This window comes from Perognathus longimembris, chromosome 20, assembly GCF_023159225.1.
Source record: "Perognathus longimembris pacificus isolate PPM17 chromosome 20, ASM2315922v1, whole genome shotgun sequence".
Classification (NCBI taxonomy): domain Eukaryota; kingdom Metazoa; phylum Chordata; class Mammalia; order Rodentia; family Heteromyidae; genus Perognathus; species Perognathus longimembris.
Genome location: NC_063180.1, coordinates 35,747,058 through 35,771,100, shown reverse-complemented (window position 1 = coordinate 35,771,100; position 24,043 = coordinate 35,747,058). Strand labels below are relative to the sequence as shown.

The following is a 24,043-nucleotide window of genomic DNA, read 5'->3' as shown; positions in this document are numbered from 1 at the left end:
TCCTTGAAGGGAAGTAAGGAACTTAAAAAAAAAAATCCCAGGGTATAGAACATAATAAATTGTCTTTAAATATCTGAAATAGCAGAACAAACATACTATTAATTTCTTTTCCTTTCTTTTTGTTTTTGTTTTTGTTTTTTTCCCAGAGCTGAGGACCAAACTTGGGGCCTTGCACTCGCCAGGGAGGTGCACTTCCACTGAGCTAAATCCCCAGCCCCCCATTCTGTTAATTTCTAAGACCTCACAAATCATGGTGCCCCATTGTGGTACATCTTTCCAATAAGATGGACATTGTTTGTCCAATATGATAGACAGATTGTCTGTCCAATAAGATGGACAGAATGTCTGCCTAATATGATAGACAGATTTCCTGTCTAATAAATAGACAGTTCATTTGTGCACCAAACAGGAGACATGGCAGATGCAGGCTATGGGTAGAATTTTACCACTGCTTGTTGTCTAGCCTTTAACAATGAAGAACTTCCAGCTTCACATGACAATGTGACTTTCTGGATTCCATTGGCACATCTGAAGATGTTGCACTGTTAGAGTCACAGATCCTTACAGTGATGGTGGGAGGGGACTGGGAACAACTACCCTCATCAGATAGTCGTCTTCTCTGCTGCTATTGGTGAGTGTCACTGGACACTCTTACCAGGGTCCATGCTGCTGTAGATGAGCAGATTGAGTTCCCCTGTAATCTCCTATTGAGGAAGGTTTGTTACTCAGCCCGAGGTGCATTGGGAGGTGGCAGAACATTTAGGAGATGGAGACTAGTGGGGCGAAGTTAGGTCATTGGGATCAAACCCTTGAAGGGAACATCAAACTCCTTCCTGTCTCTTTCTTTGCTTTCTAGCCACAGTGAGATGAAAATGTTTCCTCTGCCACACACACACACACACACACACACACACACACACACACACACACTCCTTACAGTGATGCACTGTGCCACCAGTAAGTCAAAAGCAACAGTGACAAATGACCATGGACTGAAAGCTCTGATGCTGTAAGTCTATAAACCTTTCCTCCTTATAAGCTGGTATTTTGGCAGGTATTTTGTCATAGCCATTACAGATGACTAAAACAGGCCCTCAGGATTGGACCACACTATTTGGCCTGTATTTCTATTGTTGTTGGGTTTGAATGAGTTAAAAAATCTACAGGGCTGGCAATATGGCCTAGTCACAAGGGTGCTTGCCTTGTATACATGAAGCCCTGGGTTCGATTCCTCAGCACCACATATATAGAAAAGGCCAGAAGTGGCACTGTGGCTCAAGTGGTAGAGTGCTTGCCTTGAGCAAAGAAGAATGTAGAATGCTCAGGCCCTGAGTTCAAGCTCCATTACTGGCAAAAAAAAAATCTGAGTGTAAGCTTAATTGCTTCCTCAAGGCTCGAGAGAGAGAGAGAGAGAGAGAGAGAGAGAGAGAGAGAGAGAGAGAGAGAGAGAGAGAGAGACAGAGAGAGACAGAGAGAGACAGAGAGAGACAGAGAGACAAAGAGAGGGCAAAACTGTAAGTACTAGACTTGGAGTGAAGCTAGTATGCATATTTCCACCACTTTACTCCAGAGGGAATGGAGCAGGATCCATGTACTAAATAACCCTAATAATATCGGGTAGGGGCTCACCAGGGAGCCATTCAAGAGTTTGTCAGAGCATATTAAAATACAATACATTCACATAATCAAGAGAGGCACATCAGTCCATCTGTCCATACATTCCTTTCCGATATTAAATTTGTCTAGGGACCCAATCCCCATTCTTTAGTGAATAGAAATGTGGACAGGGTGAAGAGAAAAATCAGAGTAATGCACACTGGTGGAAGTCCTCTAATTGAAATCATTATTGCTTAGGACACCATTGCTTTAATCAGCTCTAGCATAAATCAATGCGCTTCACAAGTGAAGGTTTAAAATAAAATGCTGTTAAACAAATTGGGCCTCTTAAAAGGCATGATGCAATTGAGAAGCTATTGAAAATGGATAAAAAAGTGCTTTCTGAATGAACACACTGGTCCTCGCATTTTATCTTCCACTTAATTTAAGAAATATATTACCTGGTCCTTTCTTAGAAATTACATATTGGAGGTCTATAATGGCCAAGCCTTTAACCCATTAAAAAAATTTACTCCCAGGACTAGTTAATATTTGACATTTAATTGCTTTTTCGTGTTGGAAGGAAAAATATATGTTTCTTTCCTTCCTTTCTTGATGTACTCCTCAAAAAAAAAAATCACCTTGTGAGCTATAAAGATAGAGAGCAAGAATTGATTTTCCAAAGCTCAAGTACACCTGAATATTTGCACACACACGTACGTGTGTGTGTGTGTAAATAAAATCTCCCCTGTCCTAGGAGCTCTACCAGAATTCAGCTAGACAGGTGTTACTATCTCCATTTACTAGATCAGGCACAGAGTTCTAGGGAGGTGAATTCATCTATAGGGTTGCACAAGTAGTGAGTCATGGGGTTGTCTTTCTTATGCCATGTTTTCTATCTCCCTTACACCATGTTCTCTGTCTCTGGTGAGTTTCTTCCTCCAGTGTGGAGTTCTCCATAGAGGCAGGACAGAATACCACAATGGTCTCCACGTTGAAGCATCTAATCTAGTCTGTTTAACTAGCACCAGACTCTGAGCCTTGATCAATAATGCCACATCCTCCACCAAAGATCAGCTGGAATTTGTGCCTCCTCTACCAGTCCTCAATTGTCACTGAGCTAAGAGAAGCCTCTGAACCAGGCACATGGACTCAGAAGAGATTTTGCATTAGATTCAATATCAATAAGCACAGAGGTCAGAAATCTTCGTATGAGAACAATGCCTATTGGGGCTTCCCAGTTCCTCTTTACAACTTGTTTTGAGACAAGAAAGACATGATTGTGGAAGGGATGAGGAAAATCATTTATTTTGATTTCTTCATGTTAGAAAATTTTCCATTCCAATCTTGTCAGCTTCTCCTCTTTCATAGGCAGTAAATTCATTCCCTAACACCTAAGTGTTCTTTCTCTCTCTTTCCTTCTTTTCTTTCTATGCGGAACTGTTCTCTTTCTCCTCCCTTCCTTCCTTCCTTCCTTCCTTCCTTCCTTCCTTCCTTCCTTCCTTCCTTCCTTCCTTCTTTCCTTCCTTCCTTCCTTCCTTTCTTCCTTCCTTCCTTCCTTCCCTCCGTCTTTCTTCCCCCTCCCTCTCTTCTTCCCTCCCTCCCTTCCTTTCTTCCTCTCTCTCTCTTTCCTTTTTATTTTGTGCTCTTCCCACAAAGCCATGTATTATTTAGGTCTGTTGAAAAGCTGTACAAACCAACTGTTCCTATACAAATGATCCCTCTCCGAGCTCAGGTGCAATGCCTGCTTGGGTTACACCTCCTGTGAGTTGTGGTCAGATGTGGGCTGTGTGATTCTACATGATTCCAGCAAAATATTTGTATTTTGGTTTCCCCAGGTCTTGTTTCCCCTGGGAATGGCCCAGCCGGCATCTCCTTACCTAGCCTAGTCCCTGGGCCTTCGTGGGAGCCCTGGAGATCTTGCAGAAGATCAGGAAGCTGTCCTTTCGTGCTGTGGCTTCACTCCGCCAGAAAAATGACCAGGTTTGTGATGTTAGAAGGAGATAGTTCTAAGACCTCTAAAAGTGCTTGGAAGGAAATTGGTGGAGAGTGAAAATGGGAATTTACTCAGAGTGATTCCTTTCAGGTCTGGAGGCACCAAAGATTGAATAAGCGAATGCCTTTTCTTATTCTTTTTCTTTCTAGCTTCCCTTCTTCATTTCCTTTTCTCCCCCCTTTGTATATTTCAAGTTCTTTTCCTCCTGGTTAGTTGTCATTCTTGTTGTTCACTGAGATGAGGGAAAGTAGATATTCTTGAATTGCTAAGGAAGGTACACTGGCAAAAAGCCTTTGGTAACCCACTGGTACTGTCTATAAAGAGCCATCAAAATTTATGAGAATTATGCAATAACAGAGAAATAGGAGAGGTACTCTGAATGCTTACACCTATATAGGCAGACTGTAAATAATGTTTGTCTACTTAATATACATCAGGCACTCTGTTAAATACAGCAGGGGCATTGTGTAATTTAATCTGCACATCGGCTTTATATAGTGGTATTATTAACCCCAGTTTATAGATGAGGAAAGGGGTGGGGGGAGGGAAAGTTAATTGGTTTAAGTGAAGTAACACTAAGAATGAGGGATTTCAACGCACGTTGACTATGGCATTTTCAGTCTTAACTAATAATAATTTTAGTGGAAAACAAACACTACCAACCCAAGAAAGAAACTTATACCCATAAACAAGTATCAGACTAGTTATACTCTTATAGTAACAATAGGAAAACAAAGAAATAGAGAAGAGTAGATCAAAGACAATAGCCAAACTTGTGAAAAGTTAGCTAAGGCAAGTTAATAAGATGACTTACATTTTTATCTGAAGCAAGACTTAGATGCTTGAAATCTTTCCCCTGGGTAAGAATTAGATACACCAAGAATGCTGCTAACCTAGGAGAAAATAATTAATACCCTGTCAATTTAAAGAAATATGCCTTATGTGTAGGACCAAAAGACTTCAGGAGGACTTTGTCCTCACTTGTGGACTTTCTTTGAATTGTTGCCTAGAGAAGTATTTTTAAACTTATTTTATGTGAGAACATATCCAAAAACATTAATGGAATCCATGGTTTCTTTCACTATTCAGAAAAAAAATCATAACATCTATCTATCTATTTATCTATCTATGTATCTATCTATCTGTTTATATCCATCTATAGATCTACTGATGGATCTATTTATAGATAGATGCTACAAATTTATTATGTTTTTATTTATTTGCTGTTATGATGCCTATTGATTGGTATCAATTTTTATCTATTGGATGTCTTTCTTTCCCTGTCTATTTACTTTTACTCAAGAGTCTTAGTGCTCCTTTATTTATTACTTATTTTAATTTTATTTTCATTTTTGTAGAACTGGAGCTCAAACCCAGAACACTGCTCATGCTAGGCAAGTGGTCTACTTGGATCTTTTCTATCTATTGCTGGTTTAAGGGCTTAAATGAAAATCTCTCTTTCTAATATGGCTTGCAGAATGGTTTTCATAGCACAGTTTGGTGGAAGTCTTTTTGAGCAAGGATACAGTTTCTCCAGGCTGCTATGTATACCCTGGAGACTAAAGATTGTAAAGTAAGTAACTCATCAATTTTTTTTACTTCAAATATTTTTCTTTAATATTGATGCTGTTACTATGGATGCTTGTATTTAGATCCATGCTTAAAAACTGCCATTTGGGTTTTCTATGTTAAGAGTGAACAGAAGAAAAAAGAGCAACAAAAATGAACCAGGTGCTGGTGGCTCACATTTGTAATCCTGGCTACTCAAGAAACTGAGAAGTGAGTATTACAGTTGGAGACTAGCCCAGGCAGGGATGTCTAAGAAACTAATATCTCCAATTGATCAGCAAAAAGCTGAAAGTGTAGCCATGGCAAGTGGTAGAGCACCAGCTTTGAGTGAATAAGCCAAATGAGAGTGTGATGCCCTGTGTTCAAACCTTGGTACTAACACACACACACACACACACACACACACACGCACACACAAAATGTCATGGCACAAATTACCAGCAAGCAGACTCATCTAGACCTTGAATGATGGAGGTTGGAAAATGCCCTGCTACCACAGTTCTGATTTCATTGGTGCAGCTAAAAGGATTTAGTCCAGAGCATGACTTTATCTCATGAAATATTTTCTTCATTCATAAGAAGGGCATGATTCTTACCATTTCTACTTTCTGATACTGAACAACAACAACAACAACAACACTTTCTTAGGTCCAAATCCCCAAAGATTCCATGTGCATTCAATGTCCTGTTTGGGGTAGGTGTGACAAGGAGACAGAAATATTATGTTTAAAGGTCATTTGGGTTGTCTAGAGCAGGACCTTCCCCTGGGCAGTCATGTCTGCCTGTGTTACAGGAGACGGCAAAAGAAATAAATTATATATATACCCCTTTGCATCTGGCCAATTATACAATGTCCGATCAACAGGGCAAAATTCCTTCTCCGCTTCAGCTGGCAAACAGTTATGCCCTCTAGCACAGGACGGACATGGCTTGTAACTTTTTAACCTAGTTAGTGAGCCTGCCAATATTATTCTTACTTGTATGGACGGCTAATCCTTTCTTGAATCTTGCTAGACCATGTACCTCAATAATGTCCTGTAGGGATGAATTCCACCGGTAGATTATAGGCTGCTTAAAATAAAAACACATATTTCCTTTTATTTGTTTTAGATTTGTTGCCTCTTAAAATGTCATAGCTGGCCCCTGCTTTTGGGAAAGGGACATTTGAAATCAAGGCCATTTCAAAGTGAGCTTTCATTTCCCCAAATACTTTCTTCAATATGATGATTATTTTTCTCTTTTTGGTAGTTGTGGGGATTGAACTCAGGGCCTGGGATCTAACCCTGAGCTCTTCTGCTCAAGACTAGTGTTCTGCCACTTTGAGCCATAGTTCCACTTCTGGCTTTTGAATAGTTAATTGGACATAAGAGTCTCATGGGGACTTTTCTGCCCAGGCTGGCTTCAAACTGCAATCCTCAGATCTCAGCCTCCTGAGTAGCTAGGATTAGAGGCGTGAGCTACCAGCACCCGGCTGATGAGGACGAGGACGCTTGTCTTCTGTGTATATTGTCTATCATGGCATTTTTTTGGTCTTAATTAAGAGAGGATTTAAATGAAATGGCTTTAAGCTACCTTGGACAGATAGACACTGGAATATACAAAAAAAGATCTCCTTGATATTCAGTGATGTCTATGGAACAAATATTTACTGATCTTCTGATTTAGTGTTGTAGATACAGGGTTTTTTTTGGGGGGGGGTGGGGAGGAATCTGGGTCAATCTGATTTTCCTAAAAGGCAAACCAAGAGGAAAACAGTGAATCAATGTGAGAACCACATGGTGTCTCATGGTATTAAATACAATCCGCCATGCATTTACCTGGTTTCTGCATCCCCAGACTCAACCAGACTTTATGTCTTGAGGTTGTGGTCTACATATAACACAATAACAACTTCCAGGACATGACACTGCATTGAGAAACAACATCACATTACAGATAATCTGGAAATCATTTGAAGTGTTTGGGAGGAAGTGCATAGGCAATATGCAAATTCTATATCTATCTATCCATCTATCTATCTACCTATCTATCTACCTACCTACCTACCTACTTACCTACCTATTTGGTACCAGAGCAAGAGTCTAGAATCTATGGGCATCCTAAAGCCAATCTTAGAGTCTAGTATCTATGGGCATGCTAAAACCAACCCCCTACAAATACTGAAGGCAGATTAAGAGTGATGGGAAAGTATTCTCAGAGCTACCTTAGATTGCATGGTTAGAATGTGGGACCAGATGAAAGGTGTGATTCCCCTGGTCAAAATGTTAGCCAAGTGACTCTGTAGTCATTCAGGTAAAATCTCCATGCCTGTGAGTTCCAGGCCCAGAACAATGATTAGCTGTGCCCAGGATCGACTGTTTCTGTGTTAAGGGCATAAGCAAATTGAAGGAAATCTTAGTTGTGAGGAATCCCTCTTAGTAAATGACTTGAAAGATCCAGGGGGTGACCTTGCTCTAACCTTTGTAACTCTGACAACTATTACAGGAGAAAAAAATAAAAACACAGCCACTAAATTAGTTTCCAATGCAGCGTTTGTAGGACCTTTTAGAAGTCACCTAATCACCCTTATCCAAAATACTCTTCATAAAATGGAAGTAAAGTTTGCTTCTTGCCTGGGGGTTAGAGGATCGAGGTCCTGATATATAGATTTTTTTTAAATAAGCTGCCAAGTGCTATAGAAATCTTGGTTATTATCTATCTGTTTATTTATTTTGTGTGATAGTACATACTGGGGTTTAAAGGACATTGTTCTTCAAGCTTTTTCATTCGAGGCTGATGTTCAGTCATTTGTCACAGCTTCACTTTGTGATTTTTGGTAGTTAATTGAAGTAAAGATGCTCATATTCCTTCTTCCCTGGGCTGGCTTTGAACTTCAATCCTCAGATTTCAGTCTCCTGAATAGCTAGGATTACAGGCATGAGCTACTGATCCACTTGTGAGATTTCCTTAATCTTAGCATTGAACACTTCAGATTGCCATTCCCTTTTCTCTCTTCTTCATTTTCTCAGTCCCTCATTTTAGTTCCTGCCTCTGCCCATTGCCTGACAGTGGTCTTTTTTTTTTTTTTTTTAATGGTACTTAGCTCTCTGTTCCAGAAGTGGCTCAAACCATGTACGGTTTTGAAATTCTCATCCATTTCCTAAGGACTTTAATGATGGGCTCACCCAGCTCTATTTACTTTTATTTTGTTTACTGCTTTGTCTTCTGGGGTCAGGTTAACCAAACTTTAACATATAAAGTCCTTCAATAGATAAAATCCTGTATCTATAGAAAACACATATGCAAAATCCTGGCCTGAATTTCTGAGAAAAAAATCTTTCCCTCCGGGAAAACCATGACATTGAAACGATCCAATTACCTGTGTTTGGTTTCTTTCCTCTGAGTTCCGGTGTGGCAGGCAGGCCAAGGCCAAAGCCTCACACTGCCTCTTGTGATTCTTTATAATTGACCTTCCGTGTATGTTCCCCCCTCTATTTCTGGCCATTTGAAGTAGAAGCATCTACAGGGTTGCATGATAATGGAACATAAAGGCAATTTCAAGGAACAAATTATTAGTGTTATTTACATGCGTGGTTCAGATTCACTGGCAAAATGTGTGGGCCTCGGTCAGTCATACGATGTAGCAGCCAAGCTAGGTTCTCCTGAGTGCAACTCTTGAAACAGGAAAAGTTTGCAGTCTCTCTTCAGTACTTCCTCTGCCCTTTCAACACCTCCTACCTTTTCTCCCAGCTCCCAAATAACTTATCAGGCCTCTGGGGCCTTTTGCACCTTCATAGGGAGATGTTTTATGAGTTTCCCTCCTGAGCAGCCGCTCACCAAGATGAGGTGTGCAAAGGAATAAATCTTCAATGGTATAATTTTAGATGTGGTGGCAACTGGCAAGGGTAGCTATTTTTAGGCTGTGGGGCATTCTCCTTGACCTGACATGCTAGGGCTTTGCCTGGCCAACCAACCCAGCACAAGGTCCTTACAGCCAATGCATTTGGCCTTTCCCAGGTGGCTTCATCCTTCTCTTGCGGAATTCTGGGTCTGTCAATGAGCACCCACATACATGGGGCTTTTGGGTTCCATCATGCCAAGGAGGTATTCAATTCTCCTGGAGGGGACAGCATAGATGGGATGGACTCCCTTCTATATAGAGAGGTGGAGGGGCCTAGCAGGTCCCGTTTGTGCCAGGTCTGTGCTTTATCAGCTGCTCAGCTGCCTTCCAACTCCAAGCCAGGCAGGTCTCCAAGCCACAGTGTCCGAGCCTTCCACCTACATGGCCTCACTGGAGGCCCTGTGTTCTCCCAGGGGCTCGCCTGACCACCCTGCACGTAGATTCTGCTGCAGCTGCTGTCTGCCCCCCTCCCCCGCCCACCCCATGCTGACAGTGAGGGGTGGGCTGGAACTCCCGCAGCACATGGGTAGCACAACCACGAGAAGGTCCTGGAGTAGCCAAAAATAACAGCCCTTTCCAGATGAGGATGATATTAGAGCCAAGATCATCACTGTATCTTGTTCCTAGTTTTACAACCTGAAAAGTACACACAAGAGCCGAAGATCATACAGGAAGGCGGAATAAAGTCAGCACAGAACAAGGAAATGAGACTAGTTTTGGCTTTTTTTCTTTCCTTAAAGGAATTGAGGTGCTTTTTTTTTTTTTAATGTCCAAAGAAAGAAAACAGAAGCCTTTTATAGGCATGGAAAAAGCGAGAAAAGAGAGGAGAGAGGGGAGAGAGAGAATATTAAGACCTAAGGAAATTCTGACTTAAGGGACAGAAAATCATGGAGAAGAAAATAAAAGAAGAAGAAAAAGACCAAGAGACAACTTTGCCTTCCCTTATCTAAACGACTGAAATAAATTTAATGGATATTTATCGAGAACCAAATCTGTCTGGTTTTGTTATCTTTCTGCATGACAGTTCACCATAAAATTGATTAACTTAGAGCCACTGGTGTCCTTCTTATCCTGTTCTGTCAAGACTCCGAGTGCTGATTGGGTCTTTCCTGAGAAACTGAGACTGACATCTCTCAGGCTCTCATGTGTCTTGTGGCAGAGACTGGCCACTGCTGGAAAGGCTTGGTAGAGCACTGGAGTGACATTGTGCCCTGTGTCTTGAGTCTCCCTCAGTATCTCACCCCTTGGCTTCACTATGGCTGCTCAGTCTCCAAAATGGAATCATCCTTTTGGCTGAGCTAAGTCACCTTTATTCGTTCTTCAGTCACTATGGTCATGTCAGATTCCCGAGAATAGTATAAAATAACACCTTATAGATAGAGACATCATTAATATCTTGGTTGGCCGGAAGGGGCCTCTCAACTGTTTTCCCTCCATATGAATCAATTTTATAGATGAACTAATAGTGTCACTAATGAAGGCATTTCTGGATTCAAAGACGTTTGTGAGAGAACTTGTAGCAGCCAGGAGTTGTGGTGCACGCCTGGAATCCTAGCTATTCGGAAGGAATAGATAGGAAGATGATGGTGGAAGGCTAGCCCCGAGCAACACGCGTGAGATCCTATCTGAAAAATAACGAAAGCGCAAAGGGGCTGGGAGCATGACTCAAGTGGTAGAGTGGCTTGCTTATGAGGCAGAATTCATGCGCACTGTCTTGGAAATGATAGAATATCCAACCATCACACACCAGAACGGCCCAGCCTCCAGCCTCCAGGTGTTTCTGTCTAGTCCCACTAAGGGACTGGGGTATAACTCAGTGCTCTGGTGCCTGCCTAGAAGGCAGGGTATTCTGGGATCAATTCCCTGCAACACACACACACACACACACACACACACACACACACACACACACATGCTCATACAAGTCTACTGAGAATTCAATGGAACATCTATTACATCCTCTGCCAAAGGAGCGAGATGGTAGGCGAGTGCATGCAAAGCAGGTATCAGGGACATTGCCACTGTCACAGGAAGGCCTGCCATTGCTTACTGGAGAACATGGAAGGCCAGCAGGACACAGTTGCTCATGTTCTCTAACTTTTGAGTGGCTTCTGGTTAGCTTTGTTCAAACCCATGGGTTTGGTCCCAGTACTTTATCTGCTAAGGTGCTTGTCTCCTGCCTTACCTGGCTCTCACTAACCTTTCCTTTATGTCATCACTCTGTGATAGTTCTAGAAGGTATCCCTTCCAGTACCATGGTCAGGACTTTATTCTTCCTGTGTGTAAAGAAGACCCACTTTCCACCCCCTTTGCCTGACTTCCTAGCTTCTCCTCCGCCATCTTCCACATCAAATGAACTCCCTTCTGCCTTTTCTAATCTCTTTCCTCAGTTGACTGCTCCAGGTAAGGCGTTTTTTTTCATTTTTATTTCCTCTCTTAGGGAGCCAGTCTCCTGTCTTCTGAAATCAGGTCTCATTTTTTGCATGACTCAGGCCTTTCTTTTCTCTCTTTTGGATCTCTCTTTGCTGGGGAGCCATATGCCTAGCACAGAGTCACATAGTCCAGCCTCCATCTCAATGAACTTTGACCTATTCCCGGGGCAGTCTTGCTCCAAGCTAAGTGTGGTTTGCTGCTTAGCTTCGCTTCTTTCTTTGGTAAGCATTTTGTACCTGCCATCATAACTAAAAATACCTTTCACATCGTCTGAGCCTTTAGTCTCCAAATACCACCCACCGTGGAATTCACTTTTTAATCCTCAGGTAAGCTGGGTTTCTTTTCTCTTAGTACAAAGTGATGTATCTCCACTATAGAAAAAAAAATGGAACACATAGACCACCCAAAATAACACACATTTTATAGGTAGAAATGCCATTAATACCTTCATGTGCATTCCTCTTAACTTCTCCCCTCCTCCATATTAACGAATTTTATAGATTAAAAAGATCACTGCTTGGATGGCCAGTTCCTCTAAGCCACTTTCTGTGTTCTAGAAGAAGTTTCACACAACTCTAGTCCCTTGCTTCAAGTTACCTAGAATAAAGTGGGACCATCTGGCTAGAGCTGGGTTAATATCTGCCCTTCTTTCCTCCCTTCCTTCCCTTCTTTCCTTCCTTCCTTCCTTCCTTCCTTCCTTCCTTCCTTCCTTCCTTCCTTCCTTCCTTCCTTCCTTCCTTCCTTCCTTCCTTCCTTCCTTCCTTCCATCTTTTCTTTTCTTTTTCAGTCATGAGGTTTGAACTCAGAGCCTGGGTGCTATCCCTGAGCTTTTTCATTCAAGGCTAGCAATCTAGCACTTTGAGCCACAGCTCCACTTCCGGTTTCTGGTGGTTCATTGGTAATTAAGAGTCTCACAAATGTTTCTGTCCAGGCTGGGTTTGAATGGTGGTCTGTGGATCTCAGCTTCCTCAGTAACCTGGATTATAGGCGAGAGCCTCTAGCATCTGACTCCTGTTCTTTCCTTGAGATTAAACTAGTATCTGGGACTTGACATGGAGGGGGAATACTATGGAAGGGGAATTAGTCATTGTACTGAGAAACGCCAAGCCTTTCCTGGCGAGGTGGTTGATAAGATGTACGTGGAAGACAGGGTGACTTGCTGAAGCACAGGTGGGTGTGGGAGCCTTCTAGCCCTGGGGTTTCCTCTTCCTCCTTTGGTTTGTCAGAGTAATTTGTGCCGCGTCCTCAGGCAGCTGTGTGCATTTGATCACATCTAGTGTATCTTGGGTTTCTTAAGGGCAAGAGAAACTATGTTGTGTTTTCATATATATATACACATATCTATATAGATACATATGTGTGCATATATATATATATAATTTTTTTGCCTTGCTGAGTAAAGTGCTTTGGTAAACAAAGAATTCCCAAATTATCTCTTTCTCTTTTTCAGATCATTGCCTCTATTATTCAATTTAGAAGTTAGTAGCAAGTTAAATACCTTATCTTTTAGAACATGAAAGTAATTCTTCCTAACACAGTCTGCTCAAAACTACTCTACTTTAAAAGGCAAGGCAAAGTACAACTAGGAAGTTCCTTTTTTTTTTTTTTTTTTGCCAGTCTTAGGGCTTGGACTCAGGGCCTGAGCACTGTCCCTGGCATCTTTTTGCTCAAGGTTAGCACTCTGCCACTTGGGCCACAGCGCCACTTCTGGCCATTTTCTGTATATGTGGTGCTGGGGAATTGAACCCAGGGCCTCATGTATACGAGACAAGCTCTCTTGCCACTAAGCCATATTTCCAGCCCGTACAACTAGGAAGTTCTTTAAACACAGCAAACCCTTTAAAAGTCAATGTCACATTCAGTGCTATAAAATATTTCTCTCTCTTTCTTAGACATCTGGTTCCCATTAATGCTGTACTGGGTACTTGAACTCACCCACCATTTTGCGTACCAAGCAGAATGTACGCATAATCACCACCAACACCACCAGTGACTATTATGTGTGCTATGGAATTTTTATTTATATACAAGTCTTTGACCAACCCCTTAATGTTTACTGATATACTGTATGTGTGTGTATATGTGTGTGTGTTTACAAGTGTGTGTGTGTATGCATGTGCATATGTGCACTCATCCATACCAGTCCTGAGGCTTGAACTCAGGCCTAAGAGCTCTCCTTTAGCTTTTATTTTGCCCAAGGCTAGCACTTTACCACTTGAGCCACAGACCTACTTCCAGCTTTTAGGTGGTTAATTAGAGATAAGGGTCTCATAACTGAGTGCTCGTAGCTCACACCTGTAATGCTAGCTACTCAGAAGCTGAGATTTGAGACTTGGGGTTTAAAGCCAGCCTGGGCAGGAAAGTTCATGAAACTCTTATGTCTAGTTAACCACAGAAAAAGCCAGAAGAAGGGCTGTGGATCAAGTGGTAGAATGCTAGCTTTGAGTAAAAGGAGCTCAGGAACAATGCCCAAGCCCTGAGTTCAAGCTTCAGAACCTGCAAAAAAAAAAAAAAAAAAAGAGAAATAGTCACATAGACTCTCTACCCAGGCTGGCTCGGGACCATGATCTTCCTCTCTCAGCCTCCCGAGTCTCCAGTCTCCAGAATTACAGGCATGAGCCACCAGTGTAGGGCACTGATATGCTTTTGATATATATATTTTTTCATATTTATCTCAAGTACTAAATTCGGCTGGGCGCTGGTGACTTGTAACCCTAGCTATTCAGGAGGCTAAGATCTGAGAATTGTGGTTCCAAACCAGCTGGGGCAGGCCAGACCATGAGACTCTTATCTCTAATCAACCACCAGAAAACCAGAAGTGACACAGTGGCTCAAAGTGATGGAATGCTGGCCTTGAGCAAAAGAGCTCAGGGACAATACCCAGGCCCGACAATGGAAAACAAACAAACAAACAAACAAAACTTTAGAAGTCTTTGCCTTGTGTCATGGTCTGACCCAACTATCTCTAATGGAGCACCGAAGTCAACGAAATAGCTAAATCCTAAGTCTATATTTCCCAGTGACATTGACCCAGAAATGAGAAACACAGTATGGAATGTTTGCTAATGAGTCACGAATTTCATTGTAATTGCTTCCACATTCCGGATAGCTTCTACAAACCATTGAATCTGGACATACCCCGCAACAATTTTCTTGGGTTACTGTTAAGGGCTTATTTTCTGGTTCATTTCCTTTTCTTAAAGAAAACCACACACTTGTGTTTGTGTTTATGCGTGTACCCTCATATATATATACACACACTCATTTGGGTACACCCATACTACTGCAGCCTCAATCTGTATATTTTTAAGATAAAATAATTATGAAACAATTAAGAAAAGGATCTCTCATCGTTTGGTTTGGAAATGAAAATAAACACAATAATGAACAAAGTTGGAACGAGATCTATTTCAGAGATCTAATTCAGGCCTCAGAATGAAAATCCAGTAGACACCAATCTATTTCCTTTCCTGGGCCTCAGACTCCACAGTGGAACAGACAGACACAGCCAGCTTTCAGTACAGTAATAATGGAAAAATTAAATATGACTTTTAAAAACTGCACACATTGTAAAATGATCTATTAGCATCCCACAACTTCAGCACTTAAAGTGACTGATTCTAATTGCACGATTTGGCCCATAGCTAGTACAAAAGAACTGAAAGATTGTGCAGGCATTTAAAAAAAAATCTCTTTGGGGGATAGTTAAAAATGGGTTTTCTTTGGAATGAAGCTTTTATTTCTGCCATGCAAAAGACTGTAGCCATGAACCTCTCTCCGTTCAGAGAGAACCAGAGGCAATGATAGATTCTTCTTTGATTCAGTGTATCAGTAAAGCAAAGAGCAAAAGTAGTTTTGCTCATCTCTTCTCTCTCCTTTACTGTCTGTCCTGTCCTGTCTTTATAGCTTGGGGATATTTTCCTGAAGAAGTAATGCTGGATGCCTTTCCCTAATGAGTTATCTGAGTGAACAGAGAGCGTACTGTTTTCCTGCACCTGGCTGTGTAGCCCTTCAGAATCTTCTAGAAAAGATGGTGAGTCTCTCAATACAAAACTGAAGCTGATTTACATAAGTTTTCTTACAAGTCTGGAAATTCTGAGCAAGTGCTTCCTAAAGGGTTTTCAAGCTCCAGAAAAAAGAAGGACTTCAACTTCACGTTTCATAACTTTTATGCTATTAACTGCAGACAGCTTATTAGCTGAATGATATTGGAGATTGGAGGTCTTTGAGGGAGCCCTTGTTGAACTTACATGGCTAAAGTCATTTTTGAGACATATTGGAATGTTGCCTTGAGCTACAGGTGAATGGATTGCTTGCTAGTAGTTCTCAGATATCCTGGATAAAAGGAAGCGTGCCCTCCGCCCTCCCGCCCCCCCCCCCCCACCTCTTTTTTTGGCTTCTGATTTTTCATGTGATGACCTACATTGCTATCATAAATAGCCAACTGTAGGATCTCAAATGTGTAACATAAAACTCTGAATAAGTGTTCAGAGTTTATGATTTGTAAATATTGTTGTTAGTGTTTTTTTTTTTTTTAAATAATACTGGGACTTCTCTTCAACCTTATGTAGACTATCTCTTTCTGAAATGGGCATTAGGTACAGAGAAGTTTAAAGGCATAGCAACTATAATTATTTTTGCTGGTGGATCTCAGTAGCTTGTCAGAGCTTTCTGTCTTCCAAAGTCTACAGGATTACCAGAGAGAGCAGAAATGCCTGCAGATGGCCTGAATGAGAAGAAAAGGAAAGGAGAAGATCAGAGCTACTAGGAATTTGTTTCTGAAAACATCATTTTGAGGATATACTTGAATGACGCAAAAGTAAGTCCTTTCCCTTCATTCTCAGAATACATTAAATGTCAACTTGACTACATAAAAAGAATACAAACCAGGAGGGAGATTCTGCTATTCCTGTATGTTGTGTAATAACATTATTTAGTCACATCCATTTTTCTTAGCCTAGACATAGAGACAAAAAAAATCTATCTATCTATCTATCTATCTATCTATCTATCTATCTATCTATCTATCTACCTACCTACCTACTTACCTACCTATAGCAAATGAGTTTGTTTCAAATTACAACTACTTGATTTTATGGTGATAAAGGGAGAAGCTATGGTCTTCGTTGTGCATTTAAGGTAAGTGCTGTAGCACTCACCTAGGTACTTTTTATTTTAAATAGTTTGAGACTCACAGGAAGTTGTAAAAAAAAATAATTTGGAGAGATCTCTTGTCCCTTGCCCCTTGTTTCTACTAATGATAACACTCCACTTAATTATATTGCATGACAAATCCTGGTGATTGACTTCAATGCTGTGAACATGGTGAGAAACCTTATTCAGACTTGGCTAGTTTTAACATACATTTCTATATACACAGGTACAAAACACTCAGTGTTCCTTACAGCCCTAAGGACTTAATCTAGGGTCATTTACATGCTAGACAAGCAGTTTTCACTGAGCTATATGCCCATATTGTGCTGGTCCTGTGGCTTGTACTCAGGGCTTAGGCAGTGTTTCTGAACTTCTCTGCTCAAGGCTAGTGCTTTATCACTTGAGCCACAGCTCCACTTCCCACTTTTTCTGGTTCATTGGAGATAAGAGTTTCACAGACGCTTGATCCTCAGGTCACAGCCTCCCCAGTAGCTAGGATTAAAGGTGTGGGCCACTGGTAGCTGGCTCAGTACACTGATATTATATTTCATGTACACTTTGTTTATGTGGTACTGAGGAATTGAACTCGGGGCCTCATGCATGCTAGGCTGGTACTCTACCACTAAGCCACATTCCCAGGCTCTAAGGCAGCATCGCATATCCAAGTGGTAAATGAGATCTGGCTGTTTTTCATTCTGAAGCTCAGTGGAGGAGTCCAGACTTCTCATGAGGCCTGTGGGTGAGTGAGAGGTCTTCATCAGGCTCAGGGCTGTAGGATTATGACAGCAGAACCTGTCATGTAGGTCAGCCTCTCGAGATGTGGAGAATCGGCCTAGCTCTTACTCCATTTCATAAGACCCAACCCAGTATCATCATTTCAGGGTCTTCATTTCTTCATTTCAGCAGGTGGCTCACTCTTACATTCCTCCATGAATACTCCCAACCCCCCCACTGCAAGCATTTTAATTTCATACATCTTATTAGACTTTCCTATTTAACATAGGTAGTGCTTGACTCTCCCAGGACTTGGGTGGGGAAGAGAAAAAGAGAATGAGAAAGAAAGAGAGAGAGAGAGAGAGAGAGCACATCTGCTCCAGTAGGACGGATTATGGCACCCTGTATGGTTGGTGGTTGGTATGGGACGAATGGATGCATTTGTCCTGAGAAATGGAACAACCCCCTATCAAAAACAGGATACCACTCTCATTCTTCAGGCTGCTGTGTCTCTGACCCCCTGCCTATCCTGCCTTGGGCTCTCAGCTGCTTTGCTTTGTAGTTAAGATGGCATCCTAAATCCCCACCTGAGGGGTGAAGTCTTACAAGATCCTCTTGGATGTGGCTTTGAACAATTACGTCCTTGCCTTGGCCTTATCGCATTCCATCCTACCACCAGGCCCTGGAGGTGGGGGCAATCATGCTGGCCTATGTAATCTTCTCTGACTTGCAAGGTGACCCCTGGACCTTTGTATATGCTCTTTGCAGAAATGCTTCTCCCTTCTGGACGACCTCACCTATATCCGCATTCTTCAGGCGTCTATTGTGAGGTATTCTATACTCAAGTGTGGACTGGGATCGGGTCTCCATCATCAATCCCACTTGGTGCTTAACTTGTACACGTATTTTTTATCTTCATTGGTATGCTTATGAAATACTCATCACCTCCTTTAAAGCCTTATTTCCATAAAGGCAGGAATGATATCCACTTTGTGATGACCTCCTCAGGGCTCCATATCTGTTGAATGAATTACTGAGTGAATTAATTAAAAAACATCATAGCTGGGAAGTTCACTTAGTGTTAGAGTGCTTGCCTAGCATGCATGAGGCCCTGGGTTCGATTCCTCAGTACCACATAAACAAAAACTACATAAAAACATCACAACTCACACCTTTATCATTTCCCTACAGATCGAGGTAAGTGCTACCTGTGAGATTTAGAAGTATTTATATAGTATACTGAGCTCATGATTGGGCTTTTTTTTTGGTTATTTTTTCTGTTGCAAGTCCAGGCTGCTACAGTTTCTCATGGGAAATCACACATCATTTTATGATTTTTGCCATTTTGGTTTGCTTTATTGTTTTCTACTTTTGTACAATTATCTTTAGTATAATGAGTACAATTAATATCTTTAGGACAATTCTTTAGTACAATGATCATTCCAAGACCAATCCAGCAAGAAATAATCCATATGTAAGGTCCCCAACTCCGGTTGATTTGGTACTCATTCTTTTTCATTTGGTGCTTGTCCTGGGGTTTGAACTCAGGACCTGGGCCCTGTCCCTGAGCTTTTTGCCCTCAAAGCTACCTAGCGCTCTACCACTTGAGCCACAGCTCTACTTCCAGTGGTCTTTTGGTAGTTCATGGGAGATAAGAGTCTCATGGGCATTCCATGCCCAGGCTGGCTTTGAACTGTGATCCTCAGATCTTAGCCTCCTGAGTAGCTAGGATTACAGGCATGAACCACCGGCTTGGTACTGGCTTCTTGACAAAGAACAAACCCAGACTTCCTTTGCTAAGTATTCTGCAAATGGCCTTTTATCACTCAGGGATATCTCTATACGGAACACACCGTGACCAACAAGAATTCTTGTCCACTAGAATCCAGATACAAATCCTATCTGGCTGTGAAAATCACCAGCTTCAAAAAAGGAGAGGCTGTTATCCAGGGAAAAAAAGCTCACTGGTGGTGATAAAGCCAGAGGGATGTGGGATAAAAGGATGGAAGTCGGGAACCATCTCCAAAGAGGAGCAGTCATTTTGCTGATTCCCCTGGTGGCCAGGATTGAGTTACTTAGATGGGGTGGTGGGACATGAGTTAAGGGTGGGGTTGAGGAAATAACTCACGTGAAGATTGGCAGAAACGTTTAGGGAAGAGACTCAACCAAGTACCTGGATATTCACACTCCTGTGTCGTGAAACATGTGATGCATGGAAAATGAAAGCCAAATAAGACAAAACACAAAGGCCATCTTTTTGACTTAACCCTTAAAGCATCTAAGGAATGGCTTCAATTTTGTAGCAAGGATGTGCCCAGTGTATATTCACCATATCACATGGATTATATATCTTAAATTTAGGTAAAGAACTAACAATGCAGTGAAAATTCTATAATTTCTATTAAAAAAAATCGTGTGTGTGTGTGTGTGTGTGTGTGTGTGTGTGTGTGTGTGTATCCCCAAGCCTCCATGCTTGGGCACATTCACCTTTTTACCTTCCATTTTTGAGCTGGAGACATGTTCCAGTGATAAGAACACCTTATCTAGCAAGTACCTGGCCCTGAGTTCAAACCCAAGTACTATAGAAATCAACCCACGAGCCAAAAAGCAAAACTCATTTGTTAATCTTGCCCAGGTAAAGCAGGCATATACAAGACCACAGGCGGCTGTAAAATGTGCTGTTCTTGGCAAATGCCTGGTTCAACAAGAGGCAGCTTAGCATGCCAGAGAGAATGCAGATCTTTGGAGTGAAACCCTTGGGGATAAGACTTAATTTTTGCTTCACTTGTATGTGGTTTCTGGAGAAGTCTTATCAGCTCTCTGGGCTTTAAGTTACTTCCCCTCTACCTTGCAAGTCATACAAAAATCATCCCGCTTAACCAATTTTCTAACACTGTGCATATGGAACACTTCCAAACTGTATTATGAAAATGAGGCATGCATAATATAGAATCAGTAATTGCCGCCTAATAAGTGTATATATTTCTGGGTAAAATGTGGATGCTTTGAAACTTGTATGTAGTTCGTGATGATCAAATCAGGGCGATTCACTTATCTCCTCCAGCATTGATCATTTTTCTTCCAATCGTTTTGAAACAGCCAGTGTGCTGATATTACCTGTAATTATCCTACAGTGGAACAGAGCACTACTGCCCACCTCTCCTCTCTGATAACTGTGTACCTATTGATTAACCTCGTCTCACTTCTCTTCCTCCTGTCTCCAGCTGACAAAAATGAGTATCAATATCACAATACTGGATTGCAAATATGAAAAACATTCCTAAAAGCCACAAAAACGTGGGCATGTACATTCTAGACTTGTAATTAGGAAAGGCTCAAGGGTAAAGGCTCAAATATTAAGGTTATAAAATCTAAAAGTCAGACCTTAAAATAACAATTGATTAAAAAAATTGATTTTTTTCATGAGCTATTTTTTGGTAGCTCATTTTGTAGTACTTTGGGATCTTATGTAGCCTAAGAGTTACTTTCTAGAATACAGTAAAAAACTTAGTTTTTTTTAAAAAAGACTTCATTTAACCTGGAAGCACCTGAAACAATTGGTAAGAGGTCAAGTGTATTGATATGTAATTGAAGACTTTCAGAAGTTAATAAGTCAGTATGAAAATCACTGAGATGTTGTAAAAATGATTAAAAAAACCTCAAATTAGATTCACTTTAGAGCGACCAGGGTAGATTATTAATTAATTAATTGAGATAAGATACACACAGTGGTTGGTGGGTAAAACCAACTTTTCCTAACCTGCAGAGAAAGCAAAGCAGAAAGTTGGAATATTAGTCTACCATATTAAACTACGATAAACAAATATTAAAGGATCACATATAAGTGACAAAAATGGCCTTGGTATGTAATTCATTCATCAACTCCAACGTGGGAATTACAGTGTACATTAGAATAATAATAATAATGACTGCATATGTATAAGAGTAGTTTTCTCTCCCAGAGTGTGGACTAAACAGATAATCCCCAACTAGCTGGGGAGATAATGAGAAGAAGATAGTTAGCTGGTGTCTCATGAGACACAGAATCACTGTGTGCTTCTCCGAAGTGCCCTGGTGTCTCCCTTGATCCCCAGTGATCCCAACTCATCTCCACATAGTGGTCTGGGCGATCAGATGCCCCTTGCAATGTCAGAACTGTGCTTTGGGCTCTACCTGAGAAAGTCACTTCCATCCTCTAGCATTGAACCCTTTCTTCAACTCAGAAAGCAGACCCCGCATCTTTAAGAAATAGTTGCCTGGCGCATTGGTAAACTGAACTAGACAAAGCGGCCATTACTTATGCGTTCCTGCATACAGGCAAGGTGAAAATAATAGAATAAACATCATATACTTCATTATGATATCGGTTTACACTTCCAGGGTACACAGAGAGAGGCCATTTCATCAAGCTAATTGCCTGAAAGTAAAAGAGAGAGAACTTTTAGCTATTAGTCTATTATAGGGCTTTTTTTCCCCCCTTAATCACAAATAGGGGGCCGTGTGTCCCTGGGGGGATGTGTATTCTAATTTACAATTGAACTACAGATCAGAGCAATCAATCTTGGGTAGCACTTTTACAGTGTAATTGCTGCAACATAACAAATACAAAAAAAAAAAAAAAAAGGAAGAAAGGAAAGAAGAAGGCCTAAGCTTGGCTTTAGCTTGAGGTAGAGACATTTCCAGGCACTAGCTCAGGGTAGGAGGGAGGAAAGCGTCACCATGTACATGAATATACAATGAGGGCTCATTAGCGGCCCAGGGTTGCCATGACGAATGGCATTATCCTCGGCCTGGTGCGGCCTAAACATGAATTTTATAACGACCCATTTATCATGACTTGTCATGGGCTTCTGTACTGTGCTTTCTTCCAACTCGCACACCTTTCTCTATTATGGCCCTAGGAAATCTTTCCTTTTTATTCTTATTTGTTTCCTTTTGTATTGATTTCAGGCAATTTGGAGCAAGTGTTCAAATACAGTAACAGGTTAATGAGTGATTTGGGACTTCAAAGTTGCAGAACTAAAACTTGATTATCCTTCCTTCTTTGTCAGAGGCATGGCATGGAGAAAAAAAAAATGGGCCAAACTTTGAAAGAAATTTTCCAAAGTGTGGTCTCTCTCCCTCTCTTCCTCCCTCCCTCCCTTCCTTCATCTTTCTTTTCCTTCCTTCCTTCCTTCCTTCCTTCCTTCCTCCCTTCCTTCCTTCCTTCCTTCCTTCCTTCCTTCCTTCCTTCCTTCCTTCCTTCCTTCCTCCCTTCCTTCCTCCCTCCCTCCCTTCCCCCCTCCCTCCCTCCCTTCCCCCCTCCCTCCCTCCCTTCCTTTCATCTCCCTCTCTCTTCCTCTCACTTTCTCCTTTTTTTTTTTTTTTTTGGCCAGTCGTGGGCCTTGGACTCAGGACCTGAGCATTGTCCCTGGCTTCTTCCCGCTCAAGGCTAGCACTCTGCCACTTGAGCCACAGCGCCGCTTCTGGCCGTTTTCTGTATATGTGGTGCTGGGGAATCGAACCTAGGGCCTCGTGTATCCGAGGCAGGCACTCTTGCCACTAGGCTATATCCCCAGCCCCTCTCTCTTTCTTCTTGATTGCTTGCTTACTAACAGTATGGTTTTACTTAAAATGAACCAAAGTGTATTCCTTTGATTTATTGTTTCCCTTTCTCCTGCACCAAACTTTCAATATCTTCAGTATCCAACTAAAATGTTGAAAAGTCTTTTCCAAACTTCTTGGAGCCCTTGAAAAAAATGTATCCAATTGAAATATTTGTCAGTTTTTTTGGGGGGGGTAATGAACATTTTACAAATGTGTGAGTTGATTTCTCAGGTAGAAACCCATTTTTCTTGCAAAGAACAAAGGTTGGCCAATAGCTTGATCTTTGATGACCACTCTCGACTAGCAAAATTAGAAAAGAAACGAAAACCATGAAGGCTGTCTCTCATGTCAGATACCATCAGGCTGTGTCCAAAGTCAGCCATCACACTGGCACTGTCTGAAAAGGCCCTTAGCCAGGAGAGAAGAGAGTTGGGAGTGTTTCAAAGTTGAGTTGACTCTGCCAACAAGAGTGTCTCGGGCTGGCAGAAGGGCCCCGTGTTCCGCGGGTGTTCGTTGTGATTCATCAGTCTAGTTACCAGGAGTTACTTTCAGAACTAGCATGGCTTCTGCAGTTCAGTCGGGAGAGGTGTAGGAAGCACAGAGGAGCTGGCATGAGGCATCATTTTTGCCCTTCCCCCACCCATTCTGGAGGTGATGAGCATCATCCTGTGTATTAGTTACACACAGAAGATGCCAACCCAGCCTGTGCTAGTATGATATGTCACGGTGCCCTTCCGTACCCAGTAAGTCACAGGAAATAGGAAGGGCTGGGGCTGAATCTTTAGATTCTTAGGAACACAATGTGCCCAGCCAAGGCTCAGAGCAGAAATTATCCTGAAATGATCAAGTATAGTATTCTTTAATATCTTTAAGGGATTGGGTTCAGGTTCCTCCAGAAATACAAAAAATCTGTCTGCTCAAGTCCTTTATATAAAATAGTCATATATATATATATATATATACACATATATATATGTATATATATATATTGTCAGTCCTGGGGCTTGAACTCAGGGCCTCGGCACTGTTCCTGAGCTTCTTTGGCTCAAGGCCAGTGCTCTACTACTTGGGCCACAATGCCACTTTCATCTTTGTCTGTTTATGTGGTACTGGGG

At 41.6% G+C, this 24,043-nt stretch overlaps 1 long non-coding RNA gene across 3 annotated transcripts; it reads left to right on the top strand.

Moving 5' to 3' along the window:
- The first annotated feature begins 923 nt into the window (after nt 1-923).
- Nucleotides 924-18,886, top strand: LOC125338476. Of its 3 annotated transcripts, XR_007208320.1 has the most exons (6): nt 924-1,009; nt 3,435-3,579; nt 5,070-5,165; nt 15,381-15,507; nt 16,175-16,293; nt 18,111-18,886. It is a non-coding gene; the product is annotated as an uncharacterized LOC125338476 (long non-coding RNA). The 3 variants fall into 3 exon arrangements; XR_007208318.1 differs by lacking the exon at nt 18,111-18,886 and having other exon boundaries at nt 16,175-16,833; XR_007208319.1 differs by lacking the exons at nt 16,175-16,293; nt 18,111-18,886 and having other exon boundaries at nt 15,381-16,005.
- The last annotated feature ends 5,157 nt before the right edge of the window (nt 18,887-24,043 follow it).